Source organism: Amblyomma mixtum, chromosome 3 (assembly GCF_055824585.1).
Source record: "Amblyomma mixtum isolate Tamu chromosome 3, ASM5582458v1, whole genome shotgun sequence".
NCBI lineage: Eukaryota > Metazoa > Arthropoda > Arachnida > Ixodida > Ixodidae > Amblyomma > Amblyomma mixtum.
In genome coordinates, this window is record NC_143014.1 from 231,821,422 (window position 1) to 231,844,203 (window position 22,782).

Here is a 22,782-nt window from a genome sequence, read left to right on the forward strand (position 1 = left end):
TCGAATGACATTAAATTTGCTAGTGTGACAGGGGTATTAGAATACTTTTGAACCTGAAACGGTTAGAATAGTTTTGAACCTGAAACGGTACACTTAAACGCCGGTTGCCTCGAATAAGACCGCATAAAAAAAGCCTGGTGATCTGCATTGTTTACCAGATGCAAAGTAGGAGTTCTAGCACTGTTTACGCCTTTTGTACTTTGCTATGCATTGTTGCACATTTTTATGCATGACCGAAGCACTGGCTCTAGAGTTTCAAAATCATCACACATGGACCAGTCAGGAGGCGTCCTCATGTCGAAGGGAGATATTCCAAGAGCAAAGATGTACCAAGGAAGCACCACGCGCACAGTTCTGCCGTCCTTGATGGCTGGGAGGCGCATGCCGCGGGGTCCCGGGTTGCCAGATCGCTCCGAACAGAGGTAGCCAAATCGGCCTACGCGTAGCCCAAATTTAGCCATAAGTGATAATACTAAACAGTTCAAAAAGAGCCAGAAGTCTCTGTTTAATTTTTTTCAGGTAACGCTTACGCCATATCATATTAATTTTCCGCGATCACATCTACATATTAATTGTCCCATGCATGACTTCTCCGATGATGCGCACGGTGTGTTTCTTTTATCAGTTTTTCCGGTGCACAAGCAACATCACGAAGGCTATACGCCCCAGAATGCGTGTCCTGCACCAATTTATGGAGTGCAGCAACGTAGGCATGCAAGGAAATTCATGGTAAGATAAATGCGGTCTTCATCGAAAATGTAACGTTTTATTTTTCTCAAAGCAAAATAAATCACACAAAAGTGCGCACAGATAGCAATGCAGGATAGACTCGCTGAGAAATGACATGCATTCAGTGATTCAATATAGTTAAACCTCTCAAGTCCCCGAACACAGCACAGCACAACAAACCAATCGAATGCAAAAAAATATAGCCGGGTAGATGGCGGCAAGTACAGAATCTAGTGCGATAGAAGTATGCTGCGGAGATATATCGACCGCAAAACGATGAAAGACCATTGACGTTGCTATTCGCGCGCTTATTTATACCTTCGACTTTGGAAAGAGTTCACCACCAGGTCGAAAGCCACATGGCAGTTTTCTTCGGCAAACCGTTCTCTGGGCAGTTCATAGACCTATCTCCGTATCGGGAAAACTGTTATTGGCGCTCACCAGGGATGGGGTTGTAGCCACTGGACAGTCATGGTCAAAGTAGCCCACCAGACTACTCAACTTGGCGACTGGAGAAACGCAACGTCAACCCCACCCAGCGGCTTCAAAGACGCCGCGGAGCCTGCCATCTTTTGGTAAAAAGAACCTGTCATAAAAACGCCTACTGTAGCAGCGCGCATAATGAAATTACTTGAATGGGGAAGGTGCAGTGTTCACGGAATTGGAATCGGACCTTAGAAGGGATAGCAATGACGACTACAACGCACCTTAATTTTACGGCCTGCCGGACGTCCACGTGATCTACTCGCTTCCTCTTTGCCGCTATTGAGACCTGTCATATGGCATTCTGCACCTCAGTCGGCAGGAGGTTGTTGTTGTTAGCCTCGTACAATGGCGCATGCCCACATATGGAGATCGGCCAAGAAATCGGGTGCAGGCAGAGTTTTTGTGTTGAATTTTATTAAAGGACAAAAAATGAAGGATTGCTGAGGAAGAGAAAAGCAAACAAAGCAGAAACACCAAAAAGAAACGGGAAATGCATAAAGTACTCAGGAGATGGACACTGTCATTTGTAGCCGAAGGAATAAAAAATAATTATAATAGGCGGTGGCAAAAAAGAAACGGAAGTAAAACATCGTGCGACTAGGGCAATTGCTGTCTAATATCGTACGCACCCGAGCTGCGGCCGGCGGAAAAAAAAACTTTCCAGACGCTTGAGCTCCGCCTTAAAGGACTATAGACACCAAATTTTTGTTAGCGTGTTTTATTTTTTAACCATGCGTTAGACATTCGTATACGTGAAAAACCATTAAGCAGTCGAACGATGGCTGTGACGCGTAGTTGGTCTTTAGGTCATGTGAGGCGCAAGAAATCGGCTATATAATTGCTGACAGGTCAATTTTTGTCATTCCATGTCTTGGAAGAGGCTGGACTAAATGTCGTAGTGAATTAAAACTGCACATCAGCGATTATATTACAGTTTTTCTAGTAGATCACATGAAGTAAACGTCAACATGACGTCACAGTCGTCGTTTGGTCGATGAAACAGAAACCGAAACAGCATGAGAGAAGAAATTCAATTGTAAATTATTTAGCATTTGTAGGCAACTACCACGCGGTAATCCTTATATTCTAACGTGTAACGCATCGTTTGACAGAAAAAAAAACGCGCAATAAATTTTGGTGTCTATAGTCCAAGAGTGAAACAAGGTAGTGCCCACTCTGTATTGCATCCACATTACTGCAGCACTCGGCACTGCTCCTAGAGGTCCCCGTGTGCAATATTAACTTTGGAATCCTCTTCTCAAGAGAGAACGATCTCGTCAAACTCGCTCAGAGGGCTCGTCGCGGCCTCCGAAGGATGTGAAATGCTTGAGCAATAATTTTCACCACCAGCGATGGGACGGAGACGCAGGAGCCCAAGATAAGCCGCGGCACTGTGGAGAGCAGGGTGTCGAACCGGAATTTTTTCGGGTTCGGTTCAGGTTCGGGTTCACGCCTTTCGGGTTCAGTTCCGGGTTCGGCTCCGGAGCGACATTCCGTTCCGGTTCGAACCGCTCCGGATCGCCTCGAACCCGTTCAAACGGGTTCAAACGGGTTCAGAGTATAAAAAATTCTGAACGTAGGTTTTTATTCAACCTTGTTTTGCTGTTTACTTTTCTTTGTGACGTCAGCATATAAAACAGCACTGCAAAATTTGCTGAATGCGAGGTGTTTTACTGCCTGCGGCAAAAAGATTTAAATTTATGCAAGAGCCGCGAAATCAAATGAACTCAGAATTAGTGTACACTGGCTGTGCATACTAGACTCGACCTGATGAGATACATAAAAAGAAAAGCTGATGGATTTTTCATCTAGAAAACCTTTCAACTTCAGCAGTTTCGGAGTCCCCGTAAGGCGAATAATAGGTCTCTCTTGAAGCTCGTGTCAATCGGGAATTTTCTCCGGCGCAAAATGCTTAAGCGGGCGCCGTCAGGATCGCTGGATACACCCACTATGAGCGGAAGTTGCCTTATATTTGCCGGTATATACATCCAAGACATCTTTCTGTCACCCCAAAAGCGGCTTGCCAGTCACCACCAATCCCCTCCCCCTCTGGCGCACCTGCAGCATACATCTAGAGAGTTTACCAAAAATATTTTATTTGCACCACCTGCTATACATCGCCTTTGTAACTCACATTATATATCTCGACCACCTATAGCTCAGTTTCCTCAAAAACACAGCTAATCGTGGCTTGTCGTTAGGACAGTGTAAAATTAAGATTTTGGCCTATGCTGATGTCGTCGCCATGTCTTGCTCTCATGAAAAGAATATGATAAAAAAGAAGACTTCCATTGGTTGGGGGCACTTCGTGTCTGTACGGACACAAACCTGCGACGTCGTCGATGTGACGTTGCATTGTGACAATGTTGCAATTAGTGCATTATGAGATGAGGACTGTAAATTTGTTAAATGGAATTTTTGTGACTTGTCTGGGGCGCTTTAAAAGGGAGCCCATGCGAGAGCAGATTTTCATGCTACCTTGATACAGTATGGTGAGTCTTCCGTGCAGTTTTTGCCTCTAACCTGTTTCATGATTTTTATTTTTCGAAACCGATGACCACCGCTTCTTGGCAGCTGTGTTTATTAGGTGTCTAAATGCTCATCTGTTTTTTATGTGCAGGGTCCTTCAAAATATGTGCGAACACGGCGAAGCGTGCCCGCGCTCCGCGGAGCGTCAGCGCATCCGGCGCGGTCGCGCATCGAAACAATGTGGCGCATGCGCACAGCAGACTGGAGGCGGTGCTTCGTGTCGTCTGCGACAGCACGGAAGCGCGCCGTGCTTCCGTGCTGTAGCAGACGACACGAAGCACCGCCTCCAGTCTGCTGTGCGCATGCGCCACATTGTTTCGATGCGCGACCGCGCCGGATGCGCTGACGCTCCGCGGAGCGCGGGCACGCTTCGCCGTGTTCGCACATATTTTGAAGGACCCTTTACATAGTCGTAAGGGAATATTGTGAATATATTGACGGCCTTGTATTAAGGTGAGTTCAGAGGATGTACATTCAATAGGCCCCAAAAACCTTTTTTAGACTTCAAACGTCGACCTTACGTGTTAGGACATGCCATCGAGCTAAGGGGACGTTTGTGCCATGATCAGTGAATTTGCTACATCTGACAGCAAAGAGGAACTATTTAAAAGCGAAATTATTTGTGGTGCTATGTTCGTTTGAGACATAGCTCACTTCAGCAGTCTCTTAAAAAGGACATTGAGGTCATGCCTTACACTATAAGATTTGTGCCAGTAATGAAGGACCCTGTGCGCTATTTTTTACATCATGAGTAAAGAAGGGCACCGGAATTCCGTGTGAACTTTTCCTGTTAAGCGTGTGAAGAGGCTGTATGCTTGATAAACACGCACAATCGCCACTTTCGGCGAGGTCACTGTTCAGAGAAGTGTTCATTTTAGCTCAGGACGTATATGCTGCGAAAGTTCTACCTCCTGACTGATCGCCCTTTCTTGACGTGTGCGCCTTCAAGAACGTTTATGTGCGGGCAGAGTAAGGGAGTGATAGTGACATGAGGCTGTATGCCGAGGTCGCGGAATTCGACCCAGTCAAGTTAGGCAAGACGAGATCAGAGAGGTTCCAATATTCCATGCGGCAACAATAAAAAGAATCTTCGAAGATGGCCGAGTGCCTAAGGCATCAGTAAACGAAGCTTCTCTGTTGCGCCTGCCGGCACTGGCTCGATTCCCACTCAGGGTTAGAGTATTGTAGTTGGTTTCTTTACTGCGTTAGCAGTTTAGTCTCCTTTCTAAAAAATTGATAAAATTTCCGTGGTGTGTGTGTGCGTGCATGCGTGCGTGCGTTTGTGTGTGTGTGCGCGTGTGTGCGTGTGTGCGCGTGCGTGTGTGCGCGTGTGCGTGCGTGTGAGTGCATGTGCGTGCGCGTGCGTGTGCGTCTGCGTGCGTCTGCGTGCGTGTGCGTGCGTGTTCGTGTGCGCGTGCGCGCATGTGTGTGTTTGTATGTGTGTGCGCGCGTGCGCGCGTGAGCGTTTACATGTGTGTGCGCACGGGCGTGCGTACGCGCGTGCGCGTGTACATGCATGCGTGCGCTTAAGCATATGTATGCACACGCGTGCACAATTCGGTGGGCGCATATCCGAACTCTCACTGCTAAAAAATTGAGAGACGGTTGCAATTGTCGGTAATGCGAAGTTTAAGCGGAACTCATCACACGCCCCCTGGCATGTGGCGTATTATACAGCTAGCTACTCTTGGGGTCTTCCCGTGGTAGCCACCTTCCAGGTGGCGTTTAATTCACACTGCTACTTGTATATCCGGTTACGCCGGCTACGCCGACTACGATGCGGAGCGCTGGGACAGGCGCATGATAGCTGCGCTCTAAAATGCCCCATCGACCTGCAGCCGATCTACGTGAGGTGGAATGGTATGAATGTTGCCGTCGCCAAAGCGTTCTACAAAAGAACGCCAACAAACATGAAGCCTATTGCATATGCAAGCGAAAACGCTAGCAAGTCCTGCCGCCGTGGTGCAAAAACTAGTTTTTGAGTCGTCGTGGTGTTGAGCAGCGAGGTTCCAACAAGTTGGAAATTTTCGCTGGGACGCGCCGCTCAGACGCCCACTCGCTTGCATGTGAACCAATCTTAAGCCTCTCGCCTCAGACACAAACGTCCCGAAGCGAGGGTTCTCGAACACACTATTTAGCAAAAGAAACACCCAAACGGGAGTAAATGGTTTGTCCTCTAACGCACACCCAAAACGAGGTTTTGGGTGTGCGTTAGCCTAGCTTCACTAGGCCAGTCAACACCGTGCTTCGCGTGAGCCACACTACAGATTTGACACTTCTGCGCATGCGCAAAACAGAGTGACGTCACGCACGGCGCAGACATTTGCCATGGAAGGAGAAGAAGAGGCAACAGTCAGACGGCGCAGAAACACCGATCTAGAAGTGGTAGCTAGGGAGTTGGCTGAAAAGCAGCGAGAGCTTTTCGCTTCGAGATATCCAGGGTTAACCTTAGCTGTGCCACCGCCAAGTTTTTTTTCTTTATTGCATGGAAATAGTGCCGAAAAGGAAAATCGGAGAAAGTCCATGTCACAGAACTCCAGGCTGTGTAATACGAGCCCACAATACCCCTGCACGTCCCCACCTGCATAAACATCAGAAGTTTGAGAGGCACACCCATGCATCTAGATATGGAAGCCAGCAAGGCGGCCCCTCCAGGGCAACATATACTCCCCTCACCAAAGCGCACTGCTCACGGAACAAAGGTTTCGATGAGCGCGGTGACTCGGCGGCGGTCCATCATACGGCTCTTGAGACTAAACAGTCACAGCAAGACAGTAGATCATACGGCACAACACAGTTTTTCTCCACTGGCAAAAAACGGGTACTAATCCGTGTGATTTCAGTGCCCTTGTCAAGTGCACGTTCGCCGTAATTATGTCCCAGAAGAACGTAGCATCATTGCACAGAATAAAAGAATGTTCAATGGTCTTTGGCGCATTGCACAGGTAAATGAAGTAATACCTTGACAGGCAGCGTCGGTGTGTGAAGTTTAGAGAAGAACGTTTTTCCAGCAGTAGAGATAAACGTACATTCGCTTAACACGTTTTAAAGCACTGGTGTTAAGGAACTCTAGAAAAGGTTGCCGATACAACAGTACAGGAAACAAATACCCCGTAAGTACATGAGCCGTCTGCCTTCTGGAGAGGCTATTCGGGTAGTCTAACGAAAAGCGCACGGTGAGGAAATCTAAGGTGTCCGATACGCTGTAAACACAAATAAACCCAAAAGGAGTATTGATGATGGAGGCCACCCTTCTTACTCTATTTGTGAAAACATTTACTCCATGAGTGTGGAGTAAAAAGGTGGATTGTTCTCCATTTTACTCCCATGAGGGAATAATGGAGTAAAAATGAGGATTTACCTGCATATGCTCCAGTCTAAAAAGGAAGTTAATTGTTCCAAATGCTCCACCAGTGCCGAAATAGAGAAAAAACACCATTTGGTGCAATCCGCCCCGCCTTCGAGCGTCTCGTCAGCTTGTGGTCATTCGGCTGATAATGGCGGTGAGTAAAGGCCCCTTGGTTGCCATCGTCCCTGGATCTCTGCTCACTTCTGCTCCTTCACGGGGTCCTGCCGCGGTACAAGATACCGGCTTGTCGCCATTTTCCGCTACAGTACGCTACACAATTGAATTGTTCCTGTGAAGCCTCCAGTGCTCTAACCACACCTGACTTTCCTTTGTTACTGTCGCCACCCCGTTACAGTCCCCGCGTAGGCATAATTCTCACAGGCTTCTTCCAGTGTGGTTCTCGAAATGTGTTGCAGCAGAATATGTGTTGCGTGAACATGGAACTGTGGTAGAACATAGTGTCAACGCTGAGCTCTTGTCTTTTCCGTCGCGTGCAACAAACAATGTTCGGATTCTTTAAAAAGAAAACACATGTGTATATTTCTTTGTTTTGCAATAATATCTGTTCTAACGCGTCAACGTTTCGCGGCGTCTATCAGGAACGCTGTAGTGGAGGACTCCAAATTAGCTTAGTCCAGCTGGGGTTCCTCAGAGTGCACTCACAGCGCACAGCACACACACATTTTTGCATTTCGTCGCTATTAAAATGCCACCTCGCCACCGATATCGAACCCGCGACCTTGGAATTTGGAGCCGAGCACCACAGCCACTGAGCCATCGAGAGGGGTCTTATTCATTATCTGCTATCTGAGACAAGGAATGCCTCAAAAAGTAGATGTTGCACAACGTGGTTGGGTCGTTGCACCTATGCTTCACGTATTTATGCTACTCCAAGCAAAGAAAACTGAAAAAGGGAACCCATTCTCACTCAGGGCTTTGCGAGTTAAAGCAGTGCTAACACTGCGTGTAAAGCTGTACGTAAGCATGTAAAAGGGGGATACTATAAAATACATTTCACATCAATCTGGAGTAAAATACTTTACTATTACCAAAAGCACAATGCGCAAACGCCAATTAGCTTTCTTTCTATACACGAGACTTCTTTCAGTTTTGTTGTTTGCCTGGATGCCATTTTCTAACTCAATAGCACCGACAGCTTTCGCTGGGTAAATCTACGCGCTGGCACATGTCATTCGGTCTGAAAAAAAAAGTATGCCGTGTTGCACAACATGCGCGGCCGAACCGAGTCCCGAACTGGTTCGGAACGGTTCCTTTGAATCGTTCCGGATCGGGTTCAGTTCCAAGATGGCGAAAAAAATTTGGGTTCGGTTCGGTTCCAGTTCCGGGCGAAAATTCGGGTTCGGTTCCGGTTTCGGGTTCAGGTTCGGTTCCGGTTCGACAGCCTGGTGGCGAGGCCGGCTGCCACGACAAAGCCGGCTTTTCTGCCTCACGAGCTCCTTAACGGTGTCGAGTTAAAAACAGGGAGAAGCGACAGAACAGCGATAAGGTTTTCCCTTTTGAGGGTACAAAAGTTATCTGATTCGGAGCAATATGTGCCCGGTTGATTTTCCTTGGTTAGCCAGGGAAGTTCTTTTTTTTTATTCGAGATGTTTGCCATTAGCTATAATGAAAAAGGGATAGAAAGTGAGAAGTGTAAACAAGCCTAGGTTAAAAAGCGCCAAAATTTCTCGATAAAGCGATTATCATGTGTCCACCTGCGATAGTCGCCTGCAACGTCCCATCGCTGGCTCTACCTTCCTACGGAGGCTGTAGCCGGGCAAGTCCACAGCAAGTGTTTTTCGTCCCACTGGTCTGGAACAGCACCACAATGTGGACACTTGTCAGTCACTTCTAAACGTTTATCACACCACCGATGATGCACAGAAGCAGTCACAGCCGCTCCTGCCCGAATCCGACACACAGACACCTCCTCCTCTCTAGTGGGACTACGAGGGAGAGGGTACGGACACGGAGGAATTAGCGCGCTTATTCGCTGACGCAAAGCTTGCTTCTCGGAAACATGGGACAGGAACGGATCTGGGGGATGAGGGGAAGGTGGCGGGATGTCTGATGTGTCAAGGTGTGTCATTGTATCCACATGAATATTATGCGGATCGTGAACGAAGCGGCGAATTCAGTGTATACGTACAGGAAAGGGTATTTTGTGCAAGGTTGAGAAGCCTTAAGCTGCTTAAGGGCGACAAGGGAGTTGGTGTAAATATGAATATCGAAAGTGGATACGAGTGGAACTGAAGCAATTGCAATGTGAATCTCTTGAAGCTCCAAGGCAAGCAGGGAACAGGTACCCGCGGTGTATGTAGCGCAGTAGTTAAGATTAGGATGGGAGGGACTTCAAACTGCGGTAAATCCCTGCAGTGCTGTGTGGGAATGCATCGGTGTATATTATGCACACTGAAGGTAGACGCGCGGCTGATATCGGCGTCGAAGCAGAGGAGCGATTGTCTGTGAGTTTGCAGTATGACCATGGAGGAAGAGTATGTAAACGATGAAACTGAAGCGGCATCTTTCGTGCTCGGTTTGTCTCACGCTGGTCGATGATTTCACTTAATGCATTAAGTTGTGCGTACTCTGGCAGAATGGGCATGGGTGTGAAACGAGGATGATAAGTTATGGCGTGCACAGCCTCCCGATTGACTGATTCAAGGGAGTCCCATCTCGACGGGTGGGACGATGAAATTGGGCCCGGTGCCGTATGCTTGTCTGGAGGATGGAGCGCAGGAGCTGACGGGCATATCAAAACGCGCTTCACCACAGCGCATAGCTATGCGTCGAATCAGACCGAGAGTAGCGTGAGCCGACTTAGGGGTCGCGTAGCCACGGAGTCCCTGTCCTAGATGTATGAAGTAGCAGACCTAGAATACGCACACTCTCTACTTGAGGAATTTGATAATTATCTACCGCGAAGGTAAAAGTGGCTGCTTTCCGTAAGCCACATGTTTTGCCAATGCGAATGAAACGTGATTAATTGCACGATAGGGTCAGACCCAAAGAAGGCCGTCGTAATGTTAAGGCATCAAGCGCTTGCTGGATGTTCTCGTTTTCAAACTCCCCAAATATGTTTGGTTGAATTCTTGACTGGAACAATAAATGCGCGAATACCTGAAATAGTTTCGGTGCGGACCATCGCCTCATTTGTGCACATCATCTTCGATGATATTCATCTACGCGGTGCCAAATTAATGCCTCTTCCTTGGTTAAATAGTGTGCTGCAAGACTACTTGATGACCTTCCGCTCACATGTTAAGAGTTGCGACCGATGCATTGGTGTGTCAAGAAAAAGCAGGTGTGGGCGCCTTTTCTCTCAATCCCTTGACCGGCCATTTTTCTCTGTCTTCCAGATTTTACTTTACTTACATGCCTGTGTTTCTAGCGGTCTTTCTTGTTCTGCGCACGATACCCAACTCTTTATCCGTAGTAGTAATATTTACTGATTCATCATCTTTATCCATTTCCCTATGCGTTCATCGCATGCGTTCATCGCATTGAATAACGATTAGATGTAACGACCACTCATCTGGACACTAAAGAACAAAAAAGTCGAATTTTCCGTGTAATGTTTCAATAGCTGTCGTGAAGCGTAATGCTTTTTTTTTCAAGAAAACCTTCACTGGTCAGCGACCAACCTCTCATGCACGTCTTTGTGCGTACCACAAAGGAATGCATGAAAAGAACATGAGTTCTTTATGTGTAATGGCATGACAAATTCGTGTGAATTAACATCTGAATCTATTGTGGTATATTTCTGCATGGGGGTTAACGGCAAGAAAACTTACTTGAGTGGCTGATGCCCATTGAGATAAGGAAATCTTCTGTATTACCGCAAAAGAGAGTCTGACTTCGTGATGATTCTCTAATATGTCACAAGGAATGCATTAACATGACACCGGAAACTCAACGCTCATTTTTGTAAGGGACCACCTCTCTCATGGAAACTAAGTTGCTAAAATTTTTGAAATCTTCTCAGGTTTGCCGCATGCAATCTTCAAATTTGGTTGTCGCCGCCTGTCACGGTCAAGCCCCCTTGGAGGTATGTGCCATTTTATGAGGCCAACAACAACAACGCGGTGCAGTTCGTCAGAAACTAAAACGAACATGGCTTTGGCCTTGTATCGCTGTGCCGGGACGCATCTTCTTGGCGCTCAACGTTCGAGGACCTCTTGCCGAGTCTGGTCGGGCACCTTGGTCCGGGGACTGACCTCGCACAGCGTTCCGCTACCCTGCCGCCGTGGTCAGCTACCAGCCGACGGTTGTTGCTGGCTGAAGCCTTGCTGCCGGTTAACCGGCGCACTCCTGCCCCACGGTACCTTGTACAGCTGTAGGCGCCGCAACCGATGCGCGTCTTCCCGGCCGCCGCAGCACTTTCCTTCAGGTTGAGGTCAGGTTGGCGCTCAAGGCCAGTCCGACCATTCAGCGCTACCATCACCATCACTGCTCTGAGATGTAGGGCTCTTGTTTCCCATGTTGTTCCTCGTTTGCATGTAGCAACCGTCTACTTGTGCTGTGTGTGTATAAAGACTCTCTGTTGTCCGTAGCTCCTGGGCAGACCTGGGCCCAATAACTTCTAGCACAGTCAGTAATATCTATACACACACGTACTACACGCGCCCACGCAAAGACACACGAGCGTGCGCACATGCACACGAACAGGTACGTGCGGGTGCGGTTCCGCTCTTCGGTGGCCTGAGACACGAGTGCTTAAACATTCTTGCAACTTGCGTTGAGGAGGGACTGACGTCTGGCGCACAGTACAAAATAAAGCAATGTTGTGTAGACACAAGAAGATGGCATCAGGCATCTGAATATAAAGTAAACTCATATGACACGTTTTGGGGATGAGATAAGCGCAAAAGGCGGCACTGAAGATTTTGGGGACAGCAGAGGTGAGAGTATTCGGCATCAGTAGAAGCCATTTTGATGAGAGCAAAGCTCTTACTACCGCCCGCATAAACATTTTGCGTGTTTCGTTGTTGAGTGGAGGTTAATTACTGTGAACTGCACTCTTGAATGTATGCTTCCTTGCAGGGTTAACAAACGAACTCACTAAGTACAGGAGCACCGTGGCCAACGACAACGACGTACTGTTCATCTGGAAGATAGGCCACTGCTGGCAGGGTTCCTCAAGCCTTGAAAGCAGCAAAAGAGCACATGCACGCTGGTCGGTTCGTTGAGTGGAAGCAGATGAAGGCGCCGGCCCGTCAAGCAGCGAAGGAACCTGTGCAGTACTCGAGTATGGATACCATCAGTGCGGAGTCCTAGAACCTGTAACGCGTATCCTGCACAGCAGCTCATGCTGTCACACGAGAAGCAGTCTCACAGTCGCCCCAAGTCTAGGATTCTTGCAGGTAAACTTAAATTGTGCGGCAAGGGCGGAATATTGTAAGATACTGTGATGGAAATATCGAAGGCAATGGTCCGTTCTTGCGATGTGTATCAAAACTTTCCTCTTAAAATTTGTCCATCGCACTCGAGGGGTGGTTAATACAGCTAATAACAATTGCAATAGCAAAACCTTAAGAGCAAAAAATTCAAGCCTCCTCAGAGGAGTTCTGCTGATATAATGATTTTTATTGTAGAATCTTGGGATAAATAAAAGAACTGCGTTTATAAGCAATTTGCATTGAGAAATGCGCTATTCCAGAATTTGGGCACACATTCGGATCTCATTTCTATTTTAATAAGTTTTGAAGCTATATGGCATTAGCTTGTTACTGAAAATTTCTCAAAAGAAAAATAAGGAAATTCCCGCCAACGCCCACTCCACCAGGTCAGGACCCAGCACTAGTGGAGATGGTGGCAAGTCCAAATGCGTCCTTCGCCCTGCGTAGAAGAATGAGAAGTTGGTGAGGGTTCTGAGCTCACTCACTATATACTTGACTTGCAAGTAAACAGTAATGTCGGTCCATAGTAGCAGATTGCGTTCCAGAGGAGTCTTATTTCAAAGTGTTTAAAAACGGCAGCAAGCGGCCGGATTACAATCCAAACAAACTGATGCGCTATTTCTCCAGTGTTTTGGGGGCTATCCATTGCATAGCTTTTATTTTCTCGCAGAGTTCTCTCTCTAGAACCTCTCTCTATAGTTTATATTTTTAATCACTTCAGAAGCTCTCCAAACTTCCTTTCACTGCCACTTTAACACGTTAGGTCGATAGTAAAAACCTCAACAATTTCTGTAATAGTGAAAGGGCTATAAAGTTCTTAACTTTGTATTTGCCCAAAATATTCTTATTACGGAAGCATACGTATGGGTATCAGTGTTTTAAGATGGGATTCAGCGCATCCATCGCTCGCATGGACAGTTTCTTGCCCAGTTTATTACCCTTATACACATAACAAGAAACCTTCCGCGAGGAATACACTTAACGATTTATTCAGATGAGATCTGCATCTGGAGCGCAAAGATTCGCGCTATACTATCCAGTAACGTCTTCAGAGAGCGCTACTGCACACCTCGATGTGCCTGGCTCGCCGAGGTCTCCCTCTCTCGCCAGAAAAGTGCGTTGCAGGGCGATGTCTGGATGTCCGCTTCTCCTAGGTGAACGATCACAACCTTATGTACAGAATCAGTGATTCCTACTCTTGCGGTCACCTCAGATTAAAAAAAAAACTCAACGCAAGGATCACTGAAGGATCGCAAGTTTTCAGGCTTTTGGCGGGACCACGGTGGGGTAGCAATTGCCGGTCGATGGTTTTACTAGAAAAGGCTACGTTGAAGGAACCTTGCGCTACTGTCTACCAGTGCTCCAAAGATTATCTGCAACAAGGAAGAAGATTTTCAGGCCACGCGGAACAACCGCCTACGGATATGCCTTATCCTCCCAAAGGTTTGCGTTTATTGGGGTTTAACGTCCCAAAGTGACTCAGGCTATGAGGCACGCCGTAGTGAAGGGCTGCGGAAATTTCGACCACCTCGGGCTCTTTAACGTGCACTGAAATCGCAGAGTACACAGGTCTCAAGAATTTCGCCTAATTCGACCGCCGCGGCCAGGATCGAACCCGCGTATTTAGCGTCAGCTGCCGAGCACCATAACCACTGAGCCAAGGCGGTGGCCTGTCCTCCCAAACGGTTGCTCTGCATAAGGAACAACAGTGGAAGCAGACTGTCTCCCGCTAGACGTTAATACTGCCGAGGAAACTATAGGTACCCATCTCCGTCATGTCCTCCAAGGGAAGAAGCACTTCCTACACCGTGTCAACCTAACTCGCTGTAACTCTGGCTTTGCCCAAGCTGCGCAGCTCCTGCCCCTATCTACTATTAAACAGCCAAAGAAACTACTACATCTGACTCTTCCCCCCATGGAAACTCGCCTTTATAGGTGAAGCAATTTGTTCCATACGTGAACGCATAGAGCCGGATGCCACAGGCAGCGCTCCTGCAAGCTACTCTCGAATAATTAACCGAGGAAACCGAGGAATAGCCCCGCCGTGGTGGCTCAGTGGTTACGGCGCTCGGCTGCTGATCCGAAAGGCGCGAGTTCGATCCTGGCCGCGGCGGTCGGATTTCGATGGTGGGAAATTCTTGAGGCCCGCGTACTCTGCGATGTCACTGCAAGTTAAAGAACCCCAGGTGGTCGAAATTTTCGATTCCCTTCACAATGGCGTCCTTCATAGCCTGAGCTGCTCTGGGACGTTAATCCCCAATAAACCAATAAACCAAACTAACCAAGGAATATATGCAGCATACCCACGTTTTCACCGAAAATTCAACTACGCAAGCAACTTCTTCTTGTGGCCCTTATGTGCCACCAGCAAGCCATATCTTTCTTACCGGCTGCAGCAGAAGACATCGTCTATAACCGCTGAGCTTCACGGCAATAAAGAAGCTGTTTCCTATAACCTGCACTTAACTCTCGGCGGGTGGTTTTATAACAACGGCCTGAGGGGCGAGTTGGTGCATGATGAAATGAACGAAGGCACAGCAAGGACACTAACAAGTGCACATGAGGTGTCCTATTCTTGTTAGTGTTCTTGTTGCGCCACCGTTCATTTCAGATGGTTTATCTTTACCGACTCCAAGGCATTTCTGAACATCCTGTTCAACATGATGAAGAAACCCAATCAGCCCGTTTCTCGCAACACCGGGTATCTGCATCATTTGGCTATTGCAGCAGGCCACTGCACAACATTTCGATGGATACCAGCACACTGTGGCATTCTCCCCAATGAAACAGCAGATGAAGCGGCCCATAAATCAACCAACACCGTAAATAAATTCAGTCTTTCTTCACCAAATCAGATGCATCTCAAATAGTTAAATAAATATCCAACCAGTCTTTCAACCTGGCATCCTTTCAGAGGAAAAATATAAGAAAGCAATTTTCCGGAGACGTAAGAGTAAAATTTTGTGAACATAGGCATAAAATTATTTCTCATAAAATGGAGACCACTCAAAGCTTAACTGCTTTTAGAGCAGAACCGGTTACAACGCAGGCTTTTCTGACCACCGGTAATCCTATCGTAGAACTCAGGGTACAGGCAGACCGCCTAATACGCAGGCGCGAACCAGAACGCCGGTTTTCAAATGTTGAAGGACTCAACCATGAAATTCGTGCATGGAGAAGAGCTTCTCTCTCCGTTTTTCAGCGAAGTATGGATACACGGATGAGCAGACCAAGCGCACCAGTTTTTTTTTTTCTGGCAGTAACTTTGTTGTGTTTAGTGTGGGTACATCGTGCCATCCGCAGTTATATTAGGTTAGTGTGTGCGTGCATGCATGCCTGGAATTTGCAATAAATTCTGTTTCAAACGTAGGCTGCCGGTTTGGCATGCGTAAGAGCCCAAACATGCAGTTTTGGTTATAATCTGTTACGCACTGCTTATAGCGCAGGTTTTTGTAACTTGTGGGTTACGGTACAAGCAGTCTAGAGTGTATGCTAAAAAATTTCATGTAAGCATACGTCAAAAAGAAAAAGAAACTTGGCCAAAACCCATGTCCCCCTCAAAGACATAGAGAAAGTCTGTCTTGTGGAGTCTTTCATTTCGCCAGTTTTTTCGAGCTGCTTTTACAATGAAGCCAGACTTGTTGCGTAAACAGGTACTAGAAGATTGGTTCCACAGCAGACTGAGTTTCATATACAAAGGTAAAGAGGAGACAGCCGGGAGTGCAGTTTCGTCTCTTGTATACACAGGCTTGCAAACTGTCAATAGACACCATTCATAGATAGACAAAATGGACCACTGGGAAAACTCCACAATGTTTTCATGCAGACGAGATGTTAACAGGACAAGTTGTAGTAATGCAGTGTATTGAGATAGCTAGACGCGAAACAGGCTGCTATAGATCGCTTTTCTTGACGTAATGTGCAGTTTATTGTCCCAAAGGGTTGTTTATGCGCTGACATGGCACAGCACACTGCTGTTTTTGTACTGCAGTTGAACCTCATTATAATGAAGTTGAAGGGGCCCGGTGATTACTTCGTTACAGCTGCAGAGCTTCATTATACTAGCCCGTGTTGATCGAGCTTCCAAGGCGCATTGCCATTTCTTCGTTATATCCATGATTTATTTATAAACTTTTTCATTATAACCAGGTTTTACTGTAATGCGATATCATTTAGGCTCTCACCCCAAATATTTCGGGCTTCTGCGCAGCCAAGTTCCAGAATCATTCCAGGGGCTCACGAAATCATGAACACCACCAAATTTGAAAATCTGACGACTAGAACGTTATAGCCACTTCCATTTCATTATCATATGAGAATACACTAATCAGACCCACTAATCCACAATGGTCCCCACTAATTCACCTTAGTCCATTTTCTGCGGTGCGCATACTTCCAAAATTTTGGGAGTCCTTTGGAATATTTAGGGGCAGGCCAACTACCAATTGCTGTTGCATTTTCTTCTTTAAGATTGGTTTAGAAGGCACCCAAGTTTTTTTACCTTCCCTCTAATACAACCACCGCATAGTTCATTAGTATCTGAAAAAAAAAGCACTTGTCGATCGGCCCATTGGGGGGGATACCGCCCCCTGCATGGCTTGAAAGGAGTAGACATTACTGAGCCACCCTTTTTGACGTTACAAAAGGAGTGGAACGCCAGAACAGTGGGACAGGCCTCACCGGACGGGGACGCTGCTGTGGCGGTGGGCTCAGCCGCTTCAGCGCAGATCATGTGCTCGGAGAGAGAGTGAAGCTAGTGCTCTTCCGGCGCTTCGCCCGCTGAGGCGCACTGGGGGGGCGGGGGGGCTCGCTTCCTCCAGGCCCGCTGCACCAGGTACGGTTACGAACAGTGTGAATTAAAGCAGCACAGGAACCAGGTAACAGTAGAACCTGACGATGAGATGAGCAAAGTCCGTATACTGAAGCCCAGGGAATGAATTTGTGGAAATCTATTTACGACAAACGGAACTCATTTACAACACAACGTCAACAAGAGAACGAAGTGTCTTTGGGTGCTTACCAACGTTTTGACAAGAGGACTTGACTTCGAAGAGTCGAAGACGAGTCCTCTTGTCGAAACGTTGCCAAGAACCCTAAATCTCCCCACTCCTTTTTTCCCTTTGGGTTGCCAAGAAACCTAGTTAACTATCCTCTCTCTACCAGGTATAAACATAGTGTTGACACCATTAGTCGTGCCCACAGTGCATACTGCACCACTGGCAATCGCTGCATTAGCAACGCGTGTGTAACATAAATAACGGGGACGTGTACTTTTATTTGTGTTCTCATCACATTTTCATAAAATTTCTATTTCCCGCTAGGTCTCCTGCCCAACTGGAAGCTGCGAAAGGGGCACTTGGGGAAACAAACCAAGTTCAGGCTTTGAAGTCGGTAGTGCATAGAAATCAATAGAATTTATATTTAAAGAAAACTGGTGAATTTTCAGATCTTCAGTTAAACCTCGTTTCAGTGAAGTCTGTAAAATCCGTGGTTTACGTTGTAACATTGAAATACGGCTACATGGAAATTAGACTCCTAGCATAAGAATGCCCCATAAATGTGCGGCGGGACGACTAATAGGAAAAGTTCAGGGGGCACTTTGACTGTCTAAAGTGCGTAGAGGCGGAAGCGTTTTCCGCGCCACCTTTGCTGCTTCTGTGGCACTGGTGGTGTCACATATAATTGAGTACTAATTACTAAGTGATGACCAATCAGTGTTTTTCTCTTTCTTCTTATCTTTCAACTCTCTTCTTTCTGCACGTGGCTCGGCTTGAGCCAGTCAGCAGGCAGGCCCCGTGCACTTTCTTTTTTCGTCCTTCTCTCAGTCGCAACCAACCAGAGCGGAACGCGACAGCGTCTTGCAACGCTGCCAGGGAGTCCACAGAACGAGCGCTGCCGGGCAGTCCACGGAACGCCACCACCTGTTCGGCGCGATGCCTTGCCCTTTGAACGCAACGCTTTTTTGAGGAAAGGAAATGGCGCAGTAATTCTCTGTCATCTCGGTGGACACCTGAACCGCACCGTACAGGAAGGGAGGAAGTGGGAGAGAAAGAAGACAAAGAGGGCCCGTATTGAAGAAAAGGAAAATTGTATTTGAGGAAAGGAAATTACGCAGTAACTGTCTCACATATCTCGGTGGACACCCGTCAAAATTCAGGAGGGCACTTTTTTGACCCAAAGTGTGGTCAGTGATGTGTGGTTAACACGTTAAGCTTCGCCTCTAAGATTGGAACGCGACAGCATCTTGTAACGCTGCCAGGGAGTCCATAGAACGCCATCGCCCATTCGGTTCTACGCCTCGCTCGACGGTAAATTGGTTTTTGAGGAAAGGAAATGTATCTGTCTCTCATATCTCGGTGGACACCTAAACCTCGCTGGAAGGGAAGGGAGGAGGATGGGAGTGAGCGAAGACGCCGTATTCACTAGACGCGCCTTTGTTCTTTCTAAAGCATCGAGCTGGCATGGCGGAGTGGATAGCATGCTCGTCTCGCACGCCGAAGAGCGGGGTTCGATTCCCGAACTCGACCAATTTCCTACTCGGTTTTATTTATTTATATGGCCTGACTAGAAAAGTTAATTAGGCTATTTGGGTAATTAAGCAATTAACGAAGCTCAGTCCCACTTATTTGGAGCATCACTGTACGATCCCTTCAATTGGTTGCATGGTTACTAGCCGAAGTACAATTGGCCTCGTTTGAAATTCGCGCACTGTGACGTCACGACCGTTTCGACCAATTGAAAAGCGTGACATTTGTGTCGACAACTGCTGCTTACAACGATGAGACATTAAAGGCTTCCGCCTTAAAACCTTTTATTTGTCATGAAACCGGTTTTTTACTTCTGTCTTTTCTACACCATCAAAAATGGCGTTATGTGCGTCTTGCTCACGTTGCGAGCTCACACATAGCTTCAGCAAGTCTATCGCGCCAAGCAGCTCGTGGGTGACCGGAACGGTGCACCAGTCTTCAGTTTTGGTTATGCTATCATCGTAATCCTTTTGCGAGAGTCTGAACACCATTGTTAAGCGTGCTACTTTACAACACAATCACACGAAAAAAATACACAACGACCAAGCGCGTTCTTTCTTGTCATTGTGTTGGAAAATAGCGCGCTAAACAATGATGCAAAACCAACTATCCCCCATTGTAGTACTTGCTTGTCTGGGCACAACTCCAACGCATTTTGCCGGTGCCACCGCTGAGACCTCGCGGAAAGGGAAACTGAAGGAAGGCTGCCTTCGCGGCGGGCTACAAAGCCTGCTCCACCCCCCTCCCCCGCCCCCTCCCTCCCCATCACGCCACCCTTCTTTCTTTCTCCTTGTCGACAAGAGTGGGAAGATTGTGCTCCTATCACCAACCGAAGAAATGAAATCAGGCCCCGATCTCGTTCGTCGTGTTTTGCGCCATAAGCACAAGTATGTGTCTTGCTGCACACGAACGTGCATCGCCCGAGAGGGAAGCGAGGTTGTCAGGCGTGAAGCACGCTACGAGCTTCACAGCTGACGGATGTGCCAGCGGCACTGACCATTCCAGTACTTTTAGCAGGCTTTCGGAATCTGGAAACTCGATCAAGTAGCCAAAGCTGCGCAGACGCTCATGGCAGCCTTGCTCGTACTACCCCAGATGGCACGGCCGGTGGCAGGCATTTCGCTCAACCATCAATGCCAGCACTAAAATTTTTCCTCAAATTCATTTCTGGCAAGCACTGAAATTTCGTTAAACTGAAAGTGCGGCAAAATATACTTCCATATATAGGCGTTAAAAGTAAATGATATTCAATGAACATGAAGTTACGAAAACAGGAATATTTAATTACACTCAGGATTTCGTTACAACGAAGTTCGCTCAATTGGGGTTTAACTGTAACGCTTTAAAGTTTGACAGATTGGCTAGAGAAATATAGAAGAACGCTGCTGTTACGTCCCGAAGTGCTGGGTTTTCCCGGCGGCTACATTTTTGAGAGCTAGACCCGTCGAAGCTTCCATAGAAACAGATGCAATGGAAACTCTGCGTTATATTGCTGCGCTCCTGCAAGCTATGTCCCGAGATACTGCTTTACGCCACGGTAGAATTTCGACCGTCTATGTTTAGTGGTTTGGTTTGGTTTATGGGGTTTAACGTCCCAAAGCGACTAAGGCTATGAGAGACGCCGTAGTGAAGGGCTCCGGAAATTTCGACCACCTGTGGTTCTTTAACGTGCACTGACATCGCACAGTACACGGGCCTCTAGAATTTCTCCTCCAAAGAAATTCTAGCCGCCGCGGCCGGGATCGAACCCGCGTCTTTCGGGTCAGCAGCCGAGCACCATAACCGCTGAGCCACCGCGGCGGCCGTCTATGTTTAGTGTGCACAGAAGGGCAACAGTAAACCGGTCAAAGCGAGACTCATCTCCACTGGCGCCTTGCTACCATGGAGTTCAGCTGGGCTTCCGGTGTGCTGCACCCATGCCAACGCCTCGCATGGTTTATGGGTGGCATGAATTTTGATGCAGCTGTTGCCGCAGTTACATCGCCACTGCAGCGCGAGCTCAAATGACCATAGGCGTGAAAATGGAACTATGTCGTGGCATACAGGGCGCCGGCAGTGTTTTACGAGATGGGGTTGTGAGGGCTGGCTTCGAGACATTACCGTCATTCGCGTTTTCCTTGTCGCCTGCAGCTTAAAAACGCAATTCCTAGGTTCCAATGCGCGAAGATTGAAGCGGCTGCCATGAAAAGAGAGCAGAAGCGTGCACACTTGTTCCTACCCGGTGGTCACTGAAACTCCGATGGACGTCCGCAGGAAGTCTCAAACGTCCCCAAGACGTACAAGGGAGTTCAAGTGCCCAATTGGGTACTTTGCGCGCTCCCTTCCACAATAGCTGCCCAGGCAGATGAAAGGCCATCGCAGGGCTTTTGCGGCATCCTGCACACGGGTATGATAGTTACAGCCACGAAACATTGCAACTTCCGGAGAAGCTTATACTAGAAGAAAGCATTCAGGCTGACACTTAATCGCGGATGATGTGTGACTATGCAATAGAATAGAGTTAATGAACTTCAGTGATAATTTGTTGGTCCATGTCTTCTGCCGTTAAATGTGATTGTCAGCATGTTCGCGAGTGGCGCTTCCAATCGCCTTTTTTTGTTGTCAGCAAAGTGGCCACGCGCTCAAATTTCAGCTTGCACGTGCAGGTACCATCGTGCTATTTTTGGACTGAGTTGCGCCCGGAGGGAAGATGCCGACGATATCCAAAGCACAGGCCAATCCGCCCTCGTGGGCATGTGCGATGTCTGAATAGGCAAACAACAACCGCGAGACAGATTGGCAGTTCACGCTGGATGATAGACTGGGGTGACGGTGCATTGGTACAATGGACTGATCAGCGAAGATAATCTGTTCACGCCACTGCGGGTTGAAATTGCGCTCGCAGCCAGTTATGTTTTACCTTACACCAGGACTGAGAATGTCACAAATCACCATCCCGGTGGCCTTTCCCCAAAACAAGCTCCTAGTGCTATCGATTAAAGTGAACCGACAAATAACAGTGTACATTTTTTTCCGTGCGCTTCCTTCCTGGCAGCGTCTGCTGCAAAACGCGCTGCACGAGGAGAGGGTAATCGGTGTCACTGCGTGCTTAGAGCTGTAGACTGGAGAAGAGGGCGATTCGAAAAACAGGCATGTGTGGAGTGCCCTAAAGCTATACAGATACGAAGTTCCCCTCATATTCTGTACCCCAACTTACCGTGAAATATAAATACCTCAGCAGCTGTCACTGAATCTCACGGTACACAGTGGTCATCATCCTGTCAGTTGTTTCTGCGCTCTCTTGAAAAATGTAGCAGCCCAGTTTCACTGTATAAATAAAGCAAACTAAGTACCGGGGCCCCTGCTGCTACGCCATTTCAAAGGAGACGCTCCTAACATCCATCCATGTTGTGTGACTGCACCACAGAGAAAATGAAAACATGCCAGGAACAATGCATACCTTCCACGTATCCCTCAAGCGCATCAAGCACATCCTCCCCGCCGTCCATAATCTCTATCAGCTCCTTGATGTGGCACTGGTCGGCAGGGTCCAGCTGGAGCAGGGGCACCGCCTCACTCGTGGGGCTGCAGCTGGCAGCACGCAGAGCCAGGGCCGAAAGGGCAAGCGCGGCGGCCACTGCCAGGGTGGCGTCACTGCTGCGTCCACCCTTAGCGCCATCTCCGTGCGCTAGAAAATGTGCCGGCAGAAACACTTGTAAGTCTGGAGAGCACAGATAAGCCAATTTCAGTCTGCAGCGCGCGAGCAGCTTAACCCTGTAACATC

General features: G+C 47.8%; 1 pseudogene; it reads right to left on the reverse strand.

The window, feature by feature from the left end:
- Positions 1–203: 203 nt before the first annotated feature.
- Positions 204–22,782, reverse strand: part of LOC149353990 (serine/threonine-protein kinase PLK1-like) — a 41,557-nt pseudogene continuing 18,978 nt past the window's right edge.